Raw genomic sequence first — 21055 nt, 5'->3', positions numbered from 1 at the left:
GGTAACCGATCGTATAAATACGCGGATATCATCGAGTGCAAAATAACATATCTTATCGCTTGTTATAAATTCATTTCTGCAATGAATACTCATAAAAACGGAAATGAATAAAACAAAGATATTGTGTCGTTTGAAATATTTATATGCATTACAATCTATGCACACGTACAAAAGAAATGTGTTAACGCATGCGGAAGAATATCACAAGAAAGTTTTGTGGGAAATTATGAATGTCTACTCAAATTCAGTCTATTGGAAAAATCGAATTGTTATTGAAGAGTGTCTACCATGCACGTGTACTGCACTTTTATTAGAATCGTAGAATAGAATGATATACAATTGGATGAAAATTATACATACATGTAAATGCTATATACAAATATTAATATAAATAACAAAACATCAGAGTATACTGATTTGTATCACCACAATATAATAGATATGAAAGCAGTGAAGTTGAATTCCCTGTCATTTGTTCGTCATCCACGCAGGAACTTTTCTCAGAAAAAAACTACATAAATCTCAGTTTCAGGTATAGAAATGTGATTTTTTTCTGAGACAAGTGCTTGTGACCATCCACACCCAATCCTATACCTTTTAGCTTATAATATAAGAAATTTATTAGGTTTTTTAGCCTTCTTATATAACTAACAAATTAAGACCGTGGGACCATACGGTCTAACAAATGTCTTATAGAAGCAATAATAAGTATCATAATCCGTACTTCCCCAGCATAACTGTAAGACGTTACCGCATCCGTTTTAACTTTTATATGGTTTTATAAGAGAAGCTGAGAAAGCCTGTCGCCATTAATGGCATTATCACGAAGACCAGTAATGACAGTATATTGACAGGAAAAAAACAGATAAATAGTGAATACAGTTATAAATTATATAAATTATACTATAAATTAGAATTCAGTCGACAATAACACCTTGATGATCGAGATTGCTTAGTCTGCATAGTGGGGATATAGTTTCGTGAAATCGGTAAAAAGCTCGAGCAACGTGCAAGGATTTGTATAGTTACTGTCTAACTATACAAATTCTTGAGTTCTGTGTATTTTTTTTTTGTGGACCAATAGGCTAATAGTCCCTTATATGTGAGAGCTCGCTGCCCTTCGAAAATTGGTACTGATTCTCGTTACTGATACCCTTTACAAATGGTGTACTCTTAAACTTCCGATTGTAGAGAGATATGATATTGTTTTATTGTACATGACTTATGGCATTGGATCTGTCAGCTGTCATGCATGTTGTTGAAGGAAGTTTGGGGTTATCAATTAACCAATTTTAAGCATTGTACAAATATACGTCCCCCATTCAAATGCATTGATCATCAAAAAGGGGGGGGGGGGGAGATTCCAACCTCTGGATCCACCACTGGTACATATGTATATTCATGATATCTTTTAAGATTGTATTATTAATAAGGGTAATTTAGGCTACACACCTGAGTATATGATACCAGAAGTCCATTACTAGAGGAAGTCTGCAAGCTGTGTTATATATATAGTCTGTGGGTAGTGAAGTAAGGCGTCAAAGAAAAAATTATAATAGCCTTTCAAGACGTTATAATTATTTGGACAAGTCCGCAGGCAATCAGGTCACATTGTCTCCGCCTATTCTCAGTGGAAATCACTGTACAATATAATAAGAAGATGTGGTATGATTGCCAATGAGACAACTATCCACAAAAGACCAAAATGACACAGAAATTAACAACTATAGGTCACCGAATGGCCTTCAACAATGAACAAAGCCCATACCACATAGTCAGCTATAAAAGGCCCTGATAAGACGATGTAAAATAATTCAAAAGAGAAAACAAAAGGCCTTATTTATGTTAAAAAATGAAAGAAAAAAACAAATATGTAAAACACAAACAAACGACAACCACTGAATTACAGGCTCCTGACTTGGGACAGACAAATACAGTGTACATAAATAATGTGGCAGGGTTAAACATGTGTAGATTTTGGATTATATCTGAAAACTAAGGCATTAAGAGCAAATCTGTCATGGCCTAAAATTTTTGATTAGCTTTACATCTATGTATCAGCCCTGAAATTTTCAGACAAACCTGTCAACTGATTGTTGGGTTGCTGCCAATATATTAGTACAATGTATTAGATTTTAGGGAACATTTGCAATTGTTGGTTATTTTCTTGACTATTATTATAGATAACGATTGTGCACAGCAAAAATGTTCAGCAAAGTAAGATCTACAAATAAGTCAATTATGTATAAATGACCAAATTTATCCCTTAAGGAGTTATTGGCCTTTAAAGGCAATTTTAAACAATTTGTTTATTATCTTTTTGAGCTTTGAGAAATGTTCTTCCCTGAAACTACTGAACAAGTTGCAGGCAAACTTATTCAAAATGATCCTTATTGTTTTATTTTGTGTTTCGTAAAAAAAACTATGGCCACCATGGCTAAAAATTAAATAGAACATTCAACATAGGTAAAAATGCAGTTTTTGTCTTATACTTATAAAAACTGAAGCATTAAGAGCAAATAAGATTTATCAACCCTGAAATTTTCAGATGAATGGAACAACCCATTTTTGTGTTGCTGCCACTACATTTATAAAGTAAATTTTGGAAAAATTGCTGTTTTTGGTTATTTTCTAGATTATTATTTATATAGATAAAGACTGTAAACAGCAAATATGTTCAGCAAAGTTAAAAGACCAAAATTTTCAATTGACCACTTTAAGGAGTTATTTCCCTTTAAAGACAATTTTGCACAATTTGTTCATCATAATATAAAAAAGAAGATGTGGTATAATTTCCAATGTGACAGCTCTTCTCAAAAGATCAAATGACACAGAAATAAACAACTATAGGTCACTGTACAGCCTTCAACATTGAGCAAACCCAATACTACATAAAATTGAGAATGGAAATGGGGAATGTGTCAAAGAGACAACAACCCGACCATAAAAAAAAACAACAGCAGAAGGTAACCAACAGGTCTTCAATGTAGCTAGAAATCCCCACACCCAGATTCGTCCTTCAGCTGGCCCCTAAACAAATATATACTATTTCAGTGATAATAAACGCTAGTATATAGTCATCTATAAAAGGCCCAGAAATGTAAAATGTAAAACAATTCACACGAGAAAACTAACGGCCTAATTAATTTACAAATAAATGAACATATAACAAATATGTAACACAGCAACAAAAAACAGCTACTGAATTGCAGGCTCCTGACTTGGGAAAGGCACATACATACATAATGTGACAGTGTTAAACATGTTAGCCGGATCCCAACCCTCTCTAACATGGAACAGTGGTGCAATAGTACAACATTGAAACAAACTATAAAAATCAGTTGAAAAAGGCTTTAAAAACTCATCAGATGGATACAAATAGAAGTATATCTAACAAAAACAGAGTGAAAGTGGCTGGGCACTTATACATCCAAACAACAAAAAGACCATTAGTACAGATCTGTGAGTACTCTCAGTTACTGACAGCTAGTTCAAAGCCAATAACACTTATTGCGAAGCCTATCATAGTTTTCCACAGATTCACCTGCAAGTTACCTGTCGATTTAAACTTTTGTAAGTTCTATTGTCCCATTAAACAAATACAACAGGTATTGTTCTCTGTTTAGTTTATTCAATGGGACCTTTAAATTTCTTGCAAGAGAAATCTATCACTCACTGATTAATTTACCTGAACAAAAAATTGAACTGTCAATGATGGAAATACATGTACAAATAAGTAATTATTAAACTGCATGTGATGTTGTATTTATTCAATCAATAAGACATTTTCAATTTGTCTGATATAAACACTGATTTAAAAATTAAAAGTTGATTTCTGATGATCAATTTTCAACATTTTACCTATTAAAATTTGCTATTTTTTATAGTCTGTTCACAAATAAAAACTTAAAATGATAATGTTTAAATAAAGGTCTTCATAAATGTATTCTTTATAACTGAAGAACCATGAAAAACATGCAGATTCTTTGAAACATAATAGCATGCAGTACTTAAAAAAAATCAGAAATAAACTTTTTATAATTAAATCAGTGCTTAATTTATATTATATTATAAAGTTATATTGAACAGATGGAAAATATATTATTGATACTTAATAAATATTGTATCACATGCAGTTTAGGTGAGTTTATACATGTATTTCAATCATCAAAGAAGATATTTTTTTGGTCAGGCAAATTAATCAATGAGTGATATATATTTCTCCTAGAAGAAATTTAAATGTCCAAGTGAATAAACTACACAGAGAACAAAACCTATTGTATTTATTCAATGGGACAGGTAAACTTGCAAAAGTTTAAATACCTTGGTAAAGAGCAGACGACTCTGGAAAACTTTCATTTGGTTCGCTATAATAAAAAAAATCATGCATCTAAAACATCAACATCAAATGGATTTAGTGTAAAGACGTCATAAACAGTCAGAGAAAAACATGACCTTGTGCAATGCCAAGATACGGGTATCAATTAACAGATTGTAAAATCCATGAATGTGTGTATGTATATAACAAAAATGTTAGTTTGCTTTTAGTTTACTGATAACAAAATCAATATTAATACCAAATTTCAACCAAACTTGAGGTGAATTATAATTAGGGTATCTCCAATAAAGTTTATGTTTTATTTTCTGTTTTCCCGAAAAACATGACCACCTTGGCTAAAAATAGAATATAGGGTAGAATGCAGTTTTTGGCTAAATAATTAGTTATTTCAAAAACTAAAGCATTTAGAGCAAATCAGAATAATTATTTATTTCAAAAACTAAAGCATTTAGAGCAAATGAGAGAAGGAGTTAGGTCAAGGTCTACCTGCCCTGAAATTATCATCAGGGTAACAGAAATTTAGGCTATTGCCCCTGAATTGTTCATTTTAAGGAAAATTTGCAGGTTTCAATCATTATCTTGAATATTATTATAGACAAAGATAAACAGTAAACAGCAAAATTGTTAAGTAAAGTAAGATCTGCAAATAAGTCTTCTGACCTAAATGTTCAATTTACCCCTTAAGGAGTTATTACCTTTTAAATGCATTATTTACAATTTGTTCATCATGTTTTCTTAAATATTAAAAAATCTTCTCCTTTGAAACTGCCGAATTAATATCAGCCAAACTTAGACTGAATGAGTTTATGTAAAACAGCCCTATGGCTTAAAGGAAACTAAAGGGGTAAATGCATTATTTATTTGAAAAGCAAAAATAATCAATAATGAAAATTTAAGCAAAAAATACAGTTGAGCAATTCAGGCTATTAAGAGCCTCTTGTTCATTAATTACAAGTATGTATTATATATTCATTAGAATCTGTCATTTAAGTAGTGTTTTATAAGCATCAGCTTTTAATTTGCACTTTTCCAATTCAATGGACCATGTTTTATCTTTATAAATGTTCGATGTGACTGTGACACTGTGGGCTAATTAATTCACGATGCGCTAAACTTAAATTATCTAGACCCAGAACTGCAAAAAAAAATATTGCAACATGTCATTTTCAATAGCTTTTTTCCCTACTGAGGAAGTCCTGTCTGTAAAGTATGATGAATTCATGTCTGTTTTTTTTATTTTTAGATAAAATGCCTTTGGTTAGGAAAAGAGGCAGACATTATGCCCATGTTACATATGAAAGAGGTAAAAGGTAATTAAAGAAAGGTGTTCAGGTCATCATAAATAATTAAACAGGATACAAAACCTACATCTGGACTCCAGCTTGCTTCCAAATTTTCAGGAAATGACCTTAATTCAGATCCTCCTTGTTCAAGTTCATTGCTTGGTACAGAATATTGCCATAAAATATTGGATGTGAAATACCTGAAAGTATAAGATGTCTACATGTTGATCTTTAATTACGAATGATGTCCTTGTTCAATGATAACATTTTGTAAATGTTTTGACTTGTTTGTGATATCAAGAACTTTGGTGTAACAATTTTCAGTAATTCAGAGATTAAAATTTCTTTCATTAAAATCAAATGTATTATTACTATACATGTACACGTACTAGTATACAGGAGCACATCGAACAAGTTGAGATATATGTATAAACACCATAAGGTGTTGACAGATTGTTTCTGACTGTTTCTTATTTATTTCTTGAATAAATTCCAGTAGTACATTGTGTACTAATATTGCTTTTTTCAAAGATAATATTGTAATGATTTGGGTAAAAAATCCCTCTAAACTATTGAAAGTTAGATAACTATTCACATACATGAAAATGTTTATTTTTTAGGTACAGATGCCCTTAAAGTTTTTGATGAAGTAAAGAGCAAGATACTGTCCCATCTGGCAGCAATACTGTATGACACTGTATGACCATTTCACAGACAATTTGACAAAGAATAACAATAGAACACCAACAATTCACATATGAGACGATGTTTTATGGTAAACCACATACTGTGTAGGATTTAATATTGTCTCCCAAGAAATGATGTCCACAGGACTTTATTTCATAGTAAATACATGGACAAAATTTACTTATTTAAATGTGTCCTGGACACAATTTCCTATGAAAATATGTCCTCATGAATGAAAAATGCTATGAACATGGACATTATTTAATACTATAATTTTGTACAGGTGGACACTATTTTCAGGACATTATGTCCATCAGGACATTTTTTTGTTATGATCAAAATATTAAATGATGTCCATTGCCTTGTTATTACTAGACATTTTTTAACCAATAATTGCGAACTTTAATACATTGTAACCTTGACAGAGAGTTGTCTCATTAGCACTCATAATTATCTTTGTTGCTGAAAAATGCTGTATACTTAGGGGACAGCATTCCATGGCAATGGACAGTGTTTAATACCAAAATTCTATAATTTCTATTGCCTTCTTCTCATAATAAATATAGTAAAGTTCTTCACATTTGATGTTATACTTTACACTCTTCTTCCTTTTTGTTCTTCTTTCATTGTCATTATCGTTAGCTTGGTATTTCTTAAAACTTTAAGTTCGCTCTATTCACTTCCATCCTTATTTTTTTGTTAACATTTGTATATTAATCAATGTCAATCAATCCTTTAGATTTTTATTAATATTCAAGTGTAATAAAACTTGTTAATGACCTTTGTATTACTTCCCTTGGAGGTCATGATTTATTAGCCACTTCTATGACAACTTGTCCTGTAGGTGGACACTATTTCATAACTTTTGCAGTAAAAATCTGTCCACTTGAGGGACAATATTTCATGGCAATGGACATTATTAAATACCAAAAATCTATGAAAAAATGTCCACATGGACACTTTTTCACAGGACACTTTTATGTCTTACAACTGTACAGAAATTATTTAAATAATTTGAAATAAAGATATTAAGCAAAACTTTTAAAACTTTGTCGGGCTTAAAATGACACAGAATTAACAACTATATGTCACCGTAAGCCTTCAACAAAGAACAAAACCAACACCACATAGGCAGCTATAAAAATCCTCTAAACAAAAAATGTAAAACAATTCAAACGAGAAAAATAATGGCTTAATTTATGTAAAAAAATATATGTAACACAGTCACAGCAGCAAAAATCCACTACAGGTTCCTGACATGTGACAGGCACATTTGATTGTGAAGGGTAAACTAGTTTGAAGGCACTAACCCTTCCCCTAACCTGGAAAAATGGTTTAACAATACAACATAATAACACAGTTGAAAAAAAATTAACTCAGCTCATGGATACAAATAGAAATACATCTATCAAAAAACAGAAAGTTGACATGGATGGGTACTTGTACATCCCAACAAAAAAATAGAAAAAAACCTGCCTAATTAATGTACAAAAAAATGAGTGAAAAACAAATGTTTACAGTTACTGACAGCTAGTTAGTTCAAAGCCAATAACAACTTATAAAAAGAATCATGCATCTTAGACTGATTTGTCAATCAATACACATGCACCATCTAATGGATTTAGTGAACAGGTGTCATAATAAGAGAAAAACAAAAACTTGTGCAATGCCAAGATACAGGTATTGACAGATTGTAAGATCCATAAATCTGTATTTATTATTAGGTATATAACTATAGTTCGATTTTCATTAAATAATAACAAATCAATATTATTTCCAATAAAAACAAAATTCAAAGACCTAATTACAGTTTTGATTTGGTAATTGTTTAAATGAGTTTATTTAAAGGATCAATAAGTTTACCTGCCGGATCATTTCTAAATTTCTGGGCTCCGAAAACAACATATGATCAACATATACATTTGTACTCATATTTGTTTTTTTTTCATATGATACAGACTTTATACATGTACAGGAACTTCTAAAGAGGTTTGAAAAGATAGAGATGTGGCATGATTACCAATGTGACAACTAGTCACAATTGATTTGGGTAGAAGGGACAATAAGTAATGCCTTCAACCATGAGTAGTAAAAGACTAAATTAGAAAAAGTAATGACTAAATTAATGATAGAATAAATAGAAAAACAATTTTAATGGAAACAAACCACTGAATATTAGTCTCCTGGTTCCAGATTTGAGACAGACACATACACATTTTAATTGATTTAACTTGTGAGCACTTAACCAAGAAATATTAACAATGTAACAAGAAATCTCCCCTTTGGCTTACATTCTTGCATAGAGTTTCCCATTGGAAACTGACTTATTTAATTCAAGAAATCCACATTTATTACTTTTTATTTTTCTCTTTATTTATCAACTTTAATTAATTTGCTATCATGTTATTGTTTCTTTGTTATTTTTAGGTGAATGGTTATAGTAATTTAGACAAGCAAAACATGCATTAAAGACTGTCAGTGTTGCTTGGATTTTCTCCATATGGTAATATCTATAATAAGTGTTAAATTCATACAAATGTTTTCATTGTCTATATGTGTTGGCTGATAGATGAATCATTTCAGTTAAGCTCATCTGACCCAAAGGGTCAAGTGAGCTTTTCTCATCACTTGAAGTCTGTTGTAAATGTCTGGTTACTTTTACAAAAATCTAATCTGAAACTACTGAGCCAAATATAACCAAACTGGTATACAATCATCATTCGGATATCTTGTCCAAGGACCTGGCATGCCAACCATCATAGTTGCCATGCATGGTTAAAAATAGAACAGAAGGGCAAATTCAGGTTATGTTTTTGTCTTAAAAATGGTAGAGAAATTTTGAAAATTGCAGTAATATTTAGGAGACATTTCACTTAAAGATTGATTTTAACCATTTGTTTTGGGTTTTTTATTGCATTTTCCTTTTAAGGAGGCTCGAGGGTACAAATACATCAGCAAACATTGAAACATTTTTTTTTCATTTCAAATTTTATTTATTACACTTTAAGTGTTACTTTATGATATTGTACAATAATCAACCAAAAAAAAACAATTTGTTTTGGCCCCAGATGACTTTTAAAATGTTTATATCATTGAAAATGCTCCAAATTATCTCCCCTTGGTGAAAAAATGTCATTTAAAAAAAAAAAAACTGAAATAACTTTTAACTCATCGGTGACCTTTATTTTTTATAATTGTTTTCAAATTAACTGTACTTATACTAAACTATTGAAAAATTTAAGCGATTTCTGTTATTTCTTTCTTTTTTTCTTTTGATTTTACCTTTTTTTCTCCTATTAGTTCAACAGAAAAAAAGTACCTTAACAGAAATACATGCTTCTTTCAAATGCAGATTATGAGCTTAAATAAACAGGGACCCCATATTTTTATTTAAATTTTCTTTTAAGATTAGGATAAAGTTTATTTATAGAAAAGAATAGCGAAATCCTATATTTAAAAAAAAAATTGATTCAGACCTGCGAGCCCCCTTTATATTATAATAAAAGCTATAATAGAAGAGAAGCGAAAGGTACCAAAGAAAAATTTAAAAGACCAACAGACAACCAATATTGCATAAAATATGTAACACTAAAGCTGACCCTATTAAAAAAAGGAGGTGATCTAGAAGGGTAGGCAGATCCTGCTCCACATATGACACCTGTATAGATGTAATGAAAATTTAAATATGAAAAATGTTTCTCTTTGTTTGGGACAGAATTAGGTATGTGTTTATGTGAATCACTAACTTATGCAAGACAGGTCCTACACCTGACAACCTCACATTTTTGTCGAGCCTTCGACTTTAGTCCAAAATGCAAGACTAAGCGATCCTACTTTCAAGCGTCCACAAAAATTCACTCTGTGGTTAAAGTTTTTGAAAATTTAATTTAATAACTTTCTTAAACTATACTGGATTTCTACCAAACTTGGACAGAAGCTTGTTTATGATCATAAGATAGTATCCATAAAGAAATTTAGTAAAATTAAAATTCTATTTTTTCTGTATTTTATTTATAAATGGTTTGCAAAAATAAAATTCCATTTATTCTGTTTTTTACCTATAAATGGACTTAGTTTTTCTGCGGGGAAACATTACATTCACTCTGTGGTTAAAGTTTTTGAAATTTTAATAACTTTCTTTAACTATCCTGGGTTTGTACCAGTGTATCTGTATTTTACTTATAAATGGACTTAGTTTTTCTTCCAGTTAACATTACATACAGTCTGCAGTTACAGTTTTTAAAACATTAATTCGATTCATAAACTATCCTGAAATTTTTACCAAACTTGGACAATAGCTTCTTACAATCAAAAGATAGTATCAAAAGGAATATTTTTTTTCCTCATTTTTGTTGAGCTTGGAGTTACAGCAAAAGAAGGCGAGACACTGGGTTCCGCGGAACCCTTACACATTTTTTTAGTTTCTTTGGTCATTTCATAAGTATAAGGACACCATGAAACTAAATATCAAACAAAGTAAAAAATATCTTGTCATCTGGTCACCGCGATATAGCCTTTCTGTAGTTTAAACATATTTTATTGTTCAAAATGACAAAAGGATCAGACACAAGTTTTACAACTTTTTCTGTGCTAATACGGCGTAAAGCAACAAACAATCAAGCTTGTCATCCGGTGGGTTTTTGGTGCATCACATATAATATCTGTTATCCCTTTTAAAAGCAAGTTTCTAACCTTGACAATATTCTTCTTCACAAAATAAATTAAAAACTACAGCAATCAAAAAATATTTTTGAAATTTTACAGATTTTTAAATTCCTACTTTGACAAATATATTCTAAGTCTTGTACGAGACAACACTATTTTTAACATTTGACCTTTGTTTTTAATTTTGTTGAAGCATAACATTTTAATTATCACATATATCCTGAAATTGTAATACAATGATATCATACATATTAAAGTTTTATTTTGATATGAAAGTATAATGCATAATACAACCACCCACATATTTTTTTTCTTAAATACATAATTTTTTTTAATAACCTTCCCTGGAGGGGGCATAATATTTTCTGGAACAGCCTTTATATGTTTTCTTGGGGGACGGGACATAGTATTTTCTAGAGCAGCCCTTTATGTTTTTATATAAAAAAAAATCTATTTCAAGTTGATATTAAAACACAAAAAAACCTGTGATAGAATCTATATTACTCCAATCCAGGTTTTACCCTTGTTCTATGTGTATGGTACAGACAAACGTATCAAAAAGAAAAGATGTGGTGTTAAGTTTGCCAATGAGACAATTTTCCACCAGAGACCTAATGATGTAGATGTTAATGATAAACCACACATTGAAATGCCTACCTGTTTATTCTGGATATGACATGAAATTTCATTATTGGAATGAAAACAAATGTTAAGTTATGAAATTTCATTATTGGAACGAAAACAAATGTTAAGTTAAGTATGACGTCCATTATCACTGAACTAGTAAATATTTTTGTTTAAGAAACAGCTATTAAGAGCACGCTTCAGGTTGTGGGATTTTCTTGTTGTATTGAAGATCCATTGGTGGCCTTTGGCTGCTTTCTGCTCTTTGGTCAGGTTGTTGTTTCTTTAAAAAAATCCCAATTTTCAATTTTACATTTTACTATCTGTAGGTAACATTATTTTTGTATACTCTTCATAGATAAGTTTTTGCAAATTTAACTTTCTATTGCAGATGGATTCTATAGTCAGAGGGGAGATGTGAAAAAATCTTTATTAAAGTCAAGTTACATTAAATGGGCTATGTCACAGATTTCAGTCAAATTTTGCATATATAGAACTCTGGCTCTAGTGGAAACCGAAAAAGTTATGCATTTATCTCATTTATCATTTGAAATATTTACTGATTGAAATCTTTCAATATGAGTGAACATTTGTATAGAAAGCCCTTAAAATCGGCAAAAATCATCCAAAATCTGTCTTAAAATTCATCAAATCTCTAATTCTTCTCCATAGATTTTTTTTTTAAAACTATATGACGTTGATACATAAATTTCAGTTTTGATGTTGCAAAACAAATATAAATAAGGTCACGGAACAAAAAACAAATACCGGTATGTAACACATAAACAAATGACAACTACTGAATTACAGGCACCTGACTTGGGACAGGCAACTACAAAGAGAATGTGGAGGGGTTAAACATGTTAGCAGAATTCAAACCCTCCCCTAATCTGGGACAGTGGTGTAATAGTCCATTTACTGTTCCTTGACCTTAAATTAGATTGATAATTCAAATTGAAAACTCAATTTTAGCACTGACCTTAAAATAGATTGATAATTCAAATCGAAAACTCAATTTTAGCACTAACAGGTAGTTTTGCATTTTATTTATTAAGAATGTTATAATAGCCATGAAACAATGATTTTATTTTCAGGTCATTTAAGAAGAAAATTGATAGAGGAACGATACAGATATGCAAGAATTTAATATTTGAAATGCACTTAATATTTCTTTTGTATATGACCATTAAATTTTGGCAGTCATTGTTATCTCTGCTATACAAACAAATATATCTTTTAAAATTTATTCATAAGAGGAAGCTTTAATAACAAATATCTAACCACATTAGATATTGTTTATGCCCCAACTACAATAGTAGAGGGGCATTATGTTTTCTGGTCTATGTGTCCATTCGTCCGCCCCTTTGTAAGTCTGTCCCTCTCCAGGTTAAAGTTTTTGGTCAAGGTATTTTTTGAGAAAGTTGAAGTGAAATCAACTTAGAACACATATTCCCTATGATATTATCTTTCTAACTTTAATGCCAAATTAGATTTTTGATCCCATTTCACTGTCCACTGAACATAAAATAATAGTGTGAGTGGGGCATCCTTGTACTTAATGGACACATTCATGTTTGCCAATTTTTTAATTAGTCTAAAACAAATCAAATTTTTTTTATTCTGTGGGATTCAAAAGATTTTGTCATTTGTGATAATTATTTATTTTGAAGTCTGAGAACATTTCATACAAATTTCAAATTCTAAATAAGACATCTATACAGCACATACTCCATCATAAATTGTGTTAATGATAATGTTGACTATATATCATTTTATTAAAGAAAAAAAATAATGTATCGCTTATTATGTGCATTCCTATGACTATCCATACTCTTGACTTACTTAATATTCATGTGTTTACATATTCATGTGTTTACATTAATTACATATATTTAAGTAAAACATTTCAATGTATGTCTTCGTAACAATATCACACGTATGAAATGTTTTTTTGGTTTTTTTTTAGCTGTATATTCTCTGTGAGGGTTATTCCATTAAAATGTATCAGAGAGGGAAGTTAAATTATTAAACTTGTGTCATGGGTCTTACTTATACCCCGCTTTCCTTTTAAAAAAAGGGGGGTATACTGTTTTACCTCTGTCTGTCAGTCCGTCCGTCCTTCTGTCCCATGAATATTTTTCGTCGCATTTTTCTCAGGAACTACAATACAAGGATTTCTGAAATTTAATTTCAGGGTTTATATAAGTCAGCTATACCGCGTTTTCATATTGATCACTTGACAACTTCCTGTTTACCAAACACTTGTATGATTTTACACATGATAGCCAAGTTGAAAATTTTCGTCACATTTTTCTCAAGAATTACAATACAAGGATTTCTGAAATTTGGTTTCAGGATTTATATAAGTCAGCTATACCGTGTGATGCGTTTTCAGATTCATCACTCGACAACTTCTTGTTTACCGAACACTTGCATATTTTAACACTATTAATATTATCCACTTGTGGCGGGCATATCATCAGTGAGCAGTAGCTCACATTTTCACTAGTTCAGTATGCATCTTTTATCATTATGTAGAATTATCTAAAATATTGTTCTTAATTGTAGGGATATTTTGAAAGTCCCTACCTACTCTCAGTTCAATGGAAAAGCCCTCACAAACTTTCTTTGCTTTTTATCATAGATGCAATAAGAACATTAACTGAATGATTTATTATTTGTAATGTTTGTGACTCATGTTGTTTGAAATGACATTGAATGAAATAAAGTTTGTACCAAAAAATATTATTACTACTTTGAACCCAGAATTATATGCAAGTTATTAGGCTCTTAGTTAGACAGTCAAAGGGGACTATAGGTTTGCACACTTTTTGTCTGTGTATCATATTAAGTTGGTGTATTAAATGATTACAAATCAGTCTGATAGCTACATGAACTTGACCACATATTTTTTTCTGGGACGTTGTAAGCAGCAAGTCAACAGTATTTGATGTATGGATGTATGGAATGATTATTCCATTACAGGCAGGCTGTACATTATGGTTTACATGACATTGACCTCTTTTTTTATGGTTTTATTGGTCAATGATTAATTTTCATACTAGCCAGCAATTCAGTTTCTCAGATGTTATCAACTTTCAGATCTGCTGTGTGGAACTATTGTTTGTTGTAAATGACCTTGATCAAACCGAGATCGTGGATTTAAGCAAGTATTGATAATCTGACCTTCAAAAATGAACAATGGTTACAAAGATACAACTCTCCAACAAATCATGCATTTAAGCAATTATGGGTAATCTGACCTTCAACAATAAACAATTGTTACAATAAGACAACCATCCAACAGTGATCATGAATTTAAGCAACTATTGGTAATCTGACCTTCAACAATAAACAATCGTTACAATAAGAAAGCTCTCCAACAGAGATCATGAATTTAAGAAATTAAGGGTAATCTGACCTTCAACAATGAACAGTCGTTACATAAGACAACTCTCCAACAGTGATCATTGATTTACGCAATTATGGGTAATCTGACCTTCAACAATGACAATCTTTACAATAAGACAACTCTCCAACAGTGATCATGGATTTAAGCAATTTTTGGTAATCTGACCTTCAACAATAAACAATCGTTACAATAAGACAACCATCCAACAGTGATCATGAATTTAAGCAACTATTGGTAATCTGACCTTCAACAATAAACAATCGTTACAATAAGAAAGCTCTCCAACAGAGATCATGAATTTAAGAAATTAAGGGTAATCTGACCTTCAACAATGAACAATCGTTACATAAGACAACTCTCCAACAGTGATCATTGATTTACGCAATTATGGGTAATCTGACCTTCAACAATGACAATCTTTACAATAAGACAACTCTCCAATAGTGATCATGGATTTAAGCAATTATGGGTAATCTGACCTTCAACAATAAACAATCGTTACAATAAGACAACTCTCCAATAGTGATCATGGATTTAAGCAATTATGGGTAATCTGACCTTCAACAATAAACAATCGTTACAATAAGACAACTCTCCAATAGTGATCATGGATTTAAGAAATTTAGGGTAATCTGACCTTCAACAATAAACAATCGTTACAATAAGACAACTCTCCAATAGTGATCATGTATTTAAGCAATAATGGGTAATCTGACCTTCAGCAATGAACAATCGTTTTTACAATAAGACAACCAATTGAATAACTGTTTAATTGGTGTATGCATGTTGTATAAGGTATATATCCACCAAATAATTATGTTTCATTGGTGTATGCTATATACAAATCGACTAACGTTGTCTCATTGGTGTACGAACAATGTAGAAGTTTTAGACCCATCGAATAACTGTCTCATTGGTGTTTTACCGTTGTATAGGATTTAAACCCATGGACTAGCTTTGTCTCATTGGTGAATAAACATAAATAGGGTAAATATCCATCGAATTACTCTGTCTCATTGATGTATGACAGTTGTTTAAGGTATATATCAACCGGCTCATTATGTTTCATTGGTGTATGAACATTGTATAGGGTATATACCCATCGGATAACTTTGTCTTATTGGTGAATGAACGTTTTATAGGGTCCATAACCATCGAAAAGTGAATGAACGTTATATAGGGTCCATACTCATCGATTAAATTCTGTCTCATTAGTGTATAAACGTTATATAGGGTTCATACCCATCGAATAACTCTGTCTCGTCAGTGTATGAACATGATATAGGGTCCATACCCATCGAAACACTTTGTATCATTAGTGTATGAACGTTTTATAGGGTTCATACCCATCGAAAAACTCTGTCTCATCAGTGTGTGCACGTTATATAGGGTTCATACCCATCGAATACCTCTGTCTCATCAGTGTATGAACGTTATACTAGTATAGGGTTCATACCCATCGAAAAACTCTGTCTTATTAGTGTATGAACGTTATATCGGGTCAATACCCATCGAAAAACTCTGTCTTATTAGTGTATAAACGTTATATAGGGTCCATACCCATCGAAAAACTTTCTATCATTAGTGTATGAACGTTTTATAGCCGGGTCCATTTCCATCGACAAAATCTGTCATATCAGTGTATGAACATTATATATGGTTCATACCCATCGAAAAACTCTGTCTCATCAGTGATTGAACATTATATAGGGGTCATACCCATCGCAAAACTTTGTATCATTAGTGTATGAACTTTATATAGGGTTCATACCCATCGAAAAACTCTTTCTCTATAGTGTGTGCACGTTATATAGGGTTCATACCCATCGAATAACTCTGTTTCATTAGTGTATGAACGTTATATAGGGTTCATACCCATCGAAAAACTCTGTCTCATTAGTGTGTGCACGTTATATAGGGTCAATACCCATCGAATAACTCTGTCTCATCAGTGTATGAACGTTATATAGGGTCCATACATATCGACAAAATCTGTCTAATTAGTGTACAAACGTTATGCAGGGTCCATACCCATCGAAAAACTTTGTATCATTAGTGTATGAACGTTTTATAGGGTCCATATCCATCGACAAAATCTGTCATATCAGTGTATGAACATTATATATGGTTCATATCCATCGAAAAACTCTGTCTCACCAGTGTTTGAACGTTATATAGGGTCCATACCCATCGAAAAACTTTGTATCATTAGTATATGCACGTTATATAGGGTTCATACCCATCGACAAAATCTGTCTCATTAGTGTGTGCACGTTATATAGGGTCAATACCCATCGAATAACTCTGTCTCATCAGTGTATGAACGTTATATAGGGTTCATACCCATCGAAAAACTCTGTCTTATTAGTGTACGAACGTTATATCGGGTCAATACCCATCGAAAAACTCTGTCTTATTAGTGTATAAACGTTATATAGGGTCCATACCTATAGAAAAACTTTGTATCATTAGTGTATGAACGTTTTATAGGGTTCATACCCATCGACAAAATCTGTCTCATCAGTGTATGACCGTTATATAGGGTTCATACCCATCAAATAACTCTGTCTCATCAGTGATTGAACATTATATAGGGGTCATACCCATCGCAAAACTCTGTCTCACCAGTGTATGAACGTTATATAGGGTCCATACCCATCGAAAAACTTTGTATCAATAGTGTATGAACGTTATATAGGGTTCATACCCATCGAAAAACTCTGTATCAATAGTGTATGAACGTTTTATAGGGTTCATACCCATCGACAAAATATGTCTCATCAGTGATTGAACATTATATATGGTTCATACCCATCGAAAAACTCTGTCTCACCAGTGTATGAACGTTATATAGGGTCCATACCCATCGAAAAACTTTGTATCATTAGTGTATGAACGTTTTATAGGGTTCATACCCATCGACAAAATCTGTCTCATCAGTGTATGACCGTTATATAGGGTTCATACCCATCAAATAACTCTGTCTCATCAGTGATTGAACATTATATAGGGGTCATACCCATCGCAAAATTTTGTATCATTAGTGTATGAACTTTATATAGGGTTCATACCCATCGAAAACCTCTTTCTCTATAGTGTGTGCACGTTATATAGGGTTCATACCCAACGCATAACTTTGTTTCATTAGTGTATGAACGTCAAATAGGGATCATACCCATCGAAAAACACTGTCTCATTAGTGTGTTTACGTTATACAGGGTCAATACCCATCGAATAACTCTGTCTCATCAGTGTATGAACGTTATATAGTGGTCATACCCATCGAACAACTCTGTCTTATTAGTGTATGAACGTTATATAGGGTTCATACCCATCGAATAACTCTGTCTCATTAGTGTATGAACGTTATATAGGGTCCATACCCATCGAAAAACTTTGTATCATTAGTGTATGAACTTTATATAGGGTTCATACCCATCGAATAACTCTGTCTCATCAGTGTATGAACGTTATAAAGGGTCCATACCTATCATGTGTGAACGTTGTTATAGTGTTTATGTATTTTGTATAACTGTGTCTCATTGGTTTTTTTTATCGTTGTAGGGTATACATATCCATCTTATAACTCTGTCTCATGTTTGTTTTACGTCCAGTGACAAATATTTCATTCATGTTCAGGACGAGATTATATTATCGATGAATACAATAGTTAGGTTATTCAACCGCTAGTCTCTGTCCGTTCAATAAACGATTTAAATCCAGTGGCAAATATTCCAATCATGCATATAAACTGTGTTTAAGAACCATTATGTATACATCTATGAACCACAGGCAATACTTACAGAATGTATATGAGAACCACAGAGTAAACTTACAGACTGTATCTAAGAACCACAGACAATACTTACAGACTATATCTAGGAACCACAGACAATACATACAGACTGTACCTAAGAACCATAGACTATACTTACAGACTGTATCTAAGAACCACAGACAATACTTACAGACTACATATAAGAACCACAGACAATACATTCAGACTGTACCCAAGAACCATAGACTATACTTACAGACTGTATCTAAGAACCACAGACAATACATACAAACTGTACCTAAGAACCACAGACAATGCTTACAGACTGTATCTAAGGACCACATACAATACTTACAGACTACATCTAAGAACCACATACAATACATACAGAGGGTACCTTAGAACCACAGACAATGCTTACAGACTATATCTCAGAACCATGCACAGTACTTACAGACTACATCTAAGAACCAGACTATACTACCAGACTGTACCTAAGAACCACATACAATACTTACAGACTACATCTAAGAACCACATACAATACATACAGAGGGTACCTTAGAACCACAGACAATGCTTACAGACTATATCTCAGAACCATGCACAGTACTTACAGACTAAATCTAAGAACCAGACTATACTTACAGACTGTATCTCAGAACCATAGACTTACAGACTGTACATAAGAACCACAGACAATACTTATAGACTACATCCAAGAACCACAGACAATGCTTAGACTATATCTAAGAACCATGGACTATACTTACAGACTTTATCTTAGAACCAGACTATACTTACAGACTGTACCTAAGAACCACAGACAATGCTTACAAACTGTATCTAAGAACCATAGACTATACTTACAGACTGTACCTAAGGACCACATACAATACTTACAGACTACATCTAAGAACCACATACAATACATACAGAGGGTACTTTAGAACCACAGACAATGCTTACAGACTATACCTAAGAACCACAGACAATGCTTACAGACTATATATCAGAACCATAGTCTTTACTTACAGACTGTATCTAAGAACAATACACAGTACTTACAGACTACATCTAAGAACCACAGACAATACAAACAGACTATTTAAGAACCACAGATAATATGTACAGACTGTATATAAGAACCATAGACTATACGTACAGACTGTACCTAAGAACCACAGAAAATACTTACAGATTACATCGAAGAACCAGACAATACTTACAGACTATATATAAGAACTGCAGACAGTACCTACAGAATGTTTCTAGAAATCTCATTTGCCTTATATATTTTAACATCTAAAGTTAACTAATTGTCTTATGTACATGCCTTAAATATTTCATTATCTATATTTCACTAATGGTCTATGTACATTTGTCTTACATTGTCCATCTTTAACTAACCATTGATTTTATGAGTTTTATATATCAAGGTTTCACTGCAAGTATCACAGACAATTCACATTTCAGATAAATTCTGACCGACATTCATGAATCATGAAAATTAGACCAAGGTTAGATGAAACCTGCCAGACTGATACATGTATGTACCCCTTTCAATCATTACATATACAACATATAGTTGACCTACTACTTCCAGTATTTTAGAAATGGAACTAATCACACAACTTTCAACATAAAATGAGGTAAAGGTCAGAAAAAACCCTGTATAACTGAAATGTATACATAGCCAGGAATCAATATACCAAATATAGTTATCCATCCTATTATTCATAGTATATACTAAATTTAAATGACAAACATATAAGCAGATGCTGAACCATTAAAATGAGGTTGAGGACATGGACATGGACATGGACATTTAACAGAGAAAAAAATCTTAACATATGGTATCTGCAGCATCCAAGTCTTCTAACTTTTGAGATATAAAATTTATATTTCAGAAAAATTATCCTGTAACATGAAAAATTTATGGTCATAATTTAAAACCATTACATATTGCTTGGAATGTATCTAATAACCACAGAAACAGCATACACACTGTATGTTTGAATATTGGAAAATACATTCAGACAAGATCTTTGAAAAAGACATAACATACTGACGATATCTAAGAATCACAGACAATTCATACATGTATACATGTAGATCATTTCTAAGAAACCCATATAATTCACACAGATTGTATCCTGATCTAGTTTTACTTGGTGGGAATAGTAAAGTTATCATTTAATAATAAAATCATTTCACATATGCTAAGTCTAATTCAGGCATTTTATTACACTCAATTGAGTCAATTA

General features: G+C 31.8%; 1 long non-coding RNA gene across 3 annotated transcripts; it reads left to right on the top strand.

Moving 5' to 3' along the window:
• The first annotated feature begins 817 nt into the window (after nucleotides 1–817).
• LOC134693168 (uncharacterized) lies at nucleotides 818–13354 on the top strand. Of its 3 annotated transcripts, none has more exons than XR_010102349.1 (5): nucleotides 818–872; nucleotides 5583–5642; nucleotides 6243–6397; nucleotides 8737–8812; nucleotides 12693–13354. It is a non-coding gene; the product is annotated as an uncharacterized LOC134693168 (long non-coding RNA). The 3 variants fall into 3 exon arrangements; XR_010102351.1 differs by lacking the exon at nucleotides 12693–13354 and adding an exon at nucleotides 11990–12572; XR_010102350.1 differs by having other exon boundaries at nucleotides 824–989.
• The last annotated feature ends 7701 nt before the right edge of the window (nucleotides 13355–21055 follow it).

The sequence above is a fragment of the Mytilus trossulus genome, chromosome 12, assembly GCF_036588685.1.
Source record: "Mytilus trossulus isolate FHL-02 chromosome 12, PNRI_Mtr1.1.1.hap1, whole genome shotgun sequence".
NCBI lineage: Eukaryota > Metazoa > Mollusca > Bivalvia > Mytilida > Mytilidae > Mytilus > Mytilus trossulus.
Note: the sequence above shows the minus strand (reverse complement) of the source record. Positions and strands in the feature narration are given on the sequence as shown.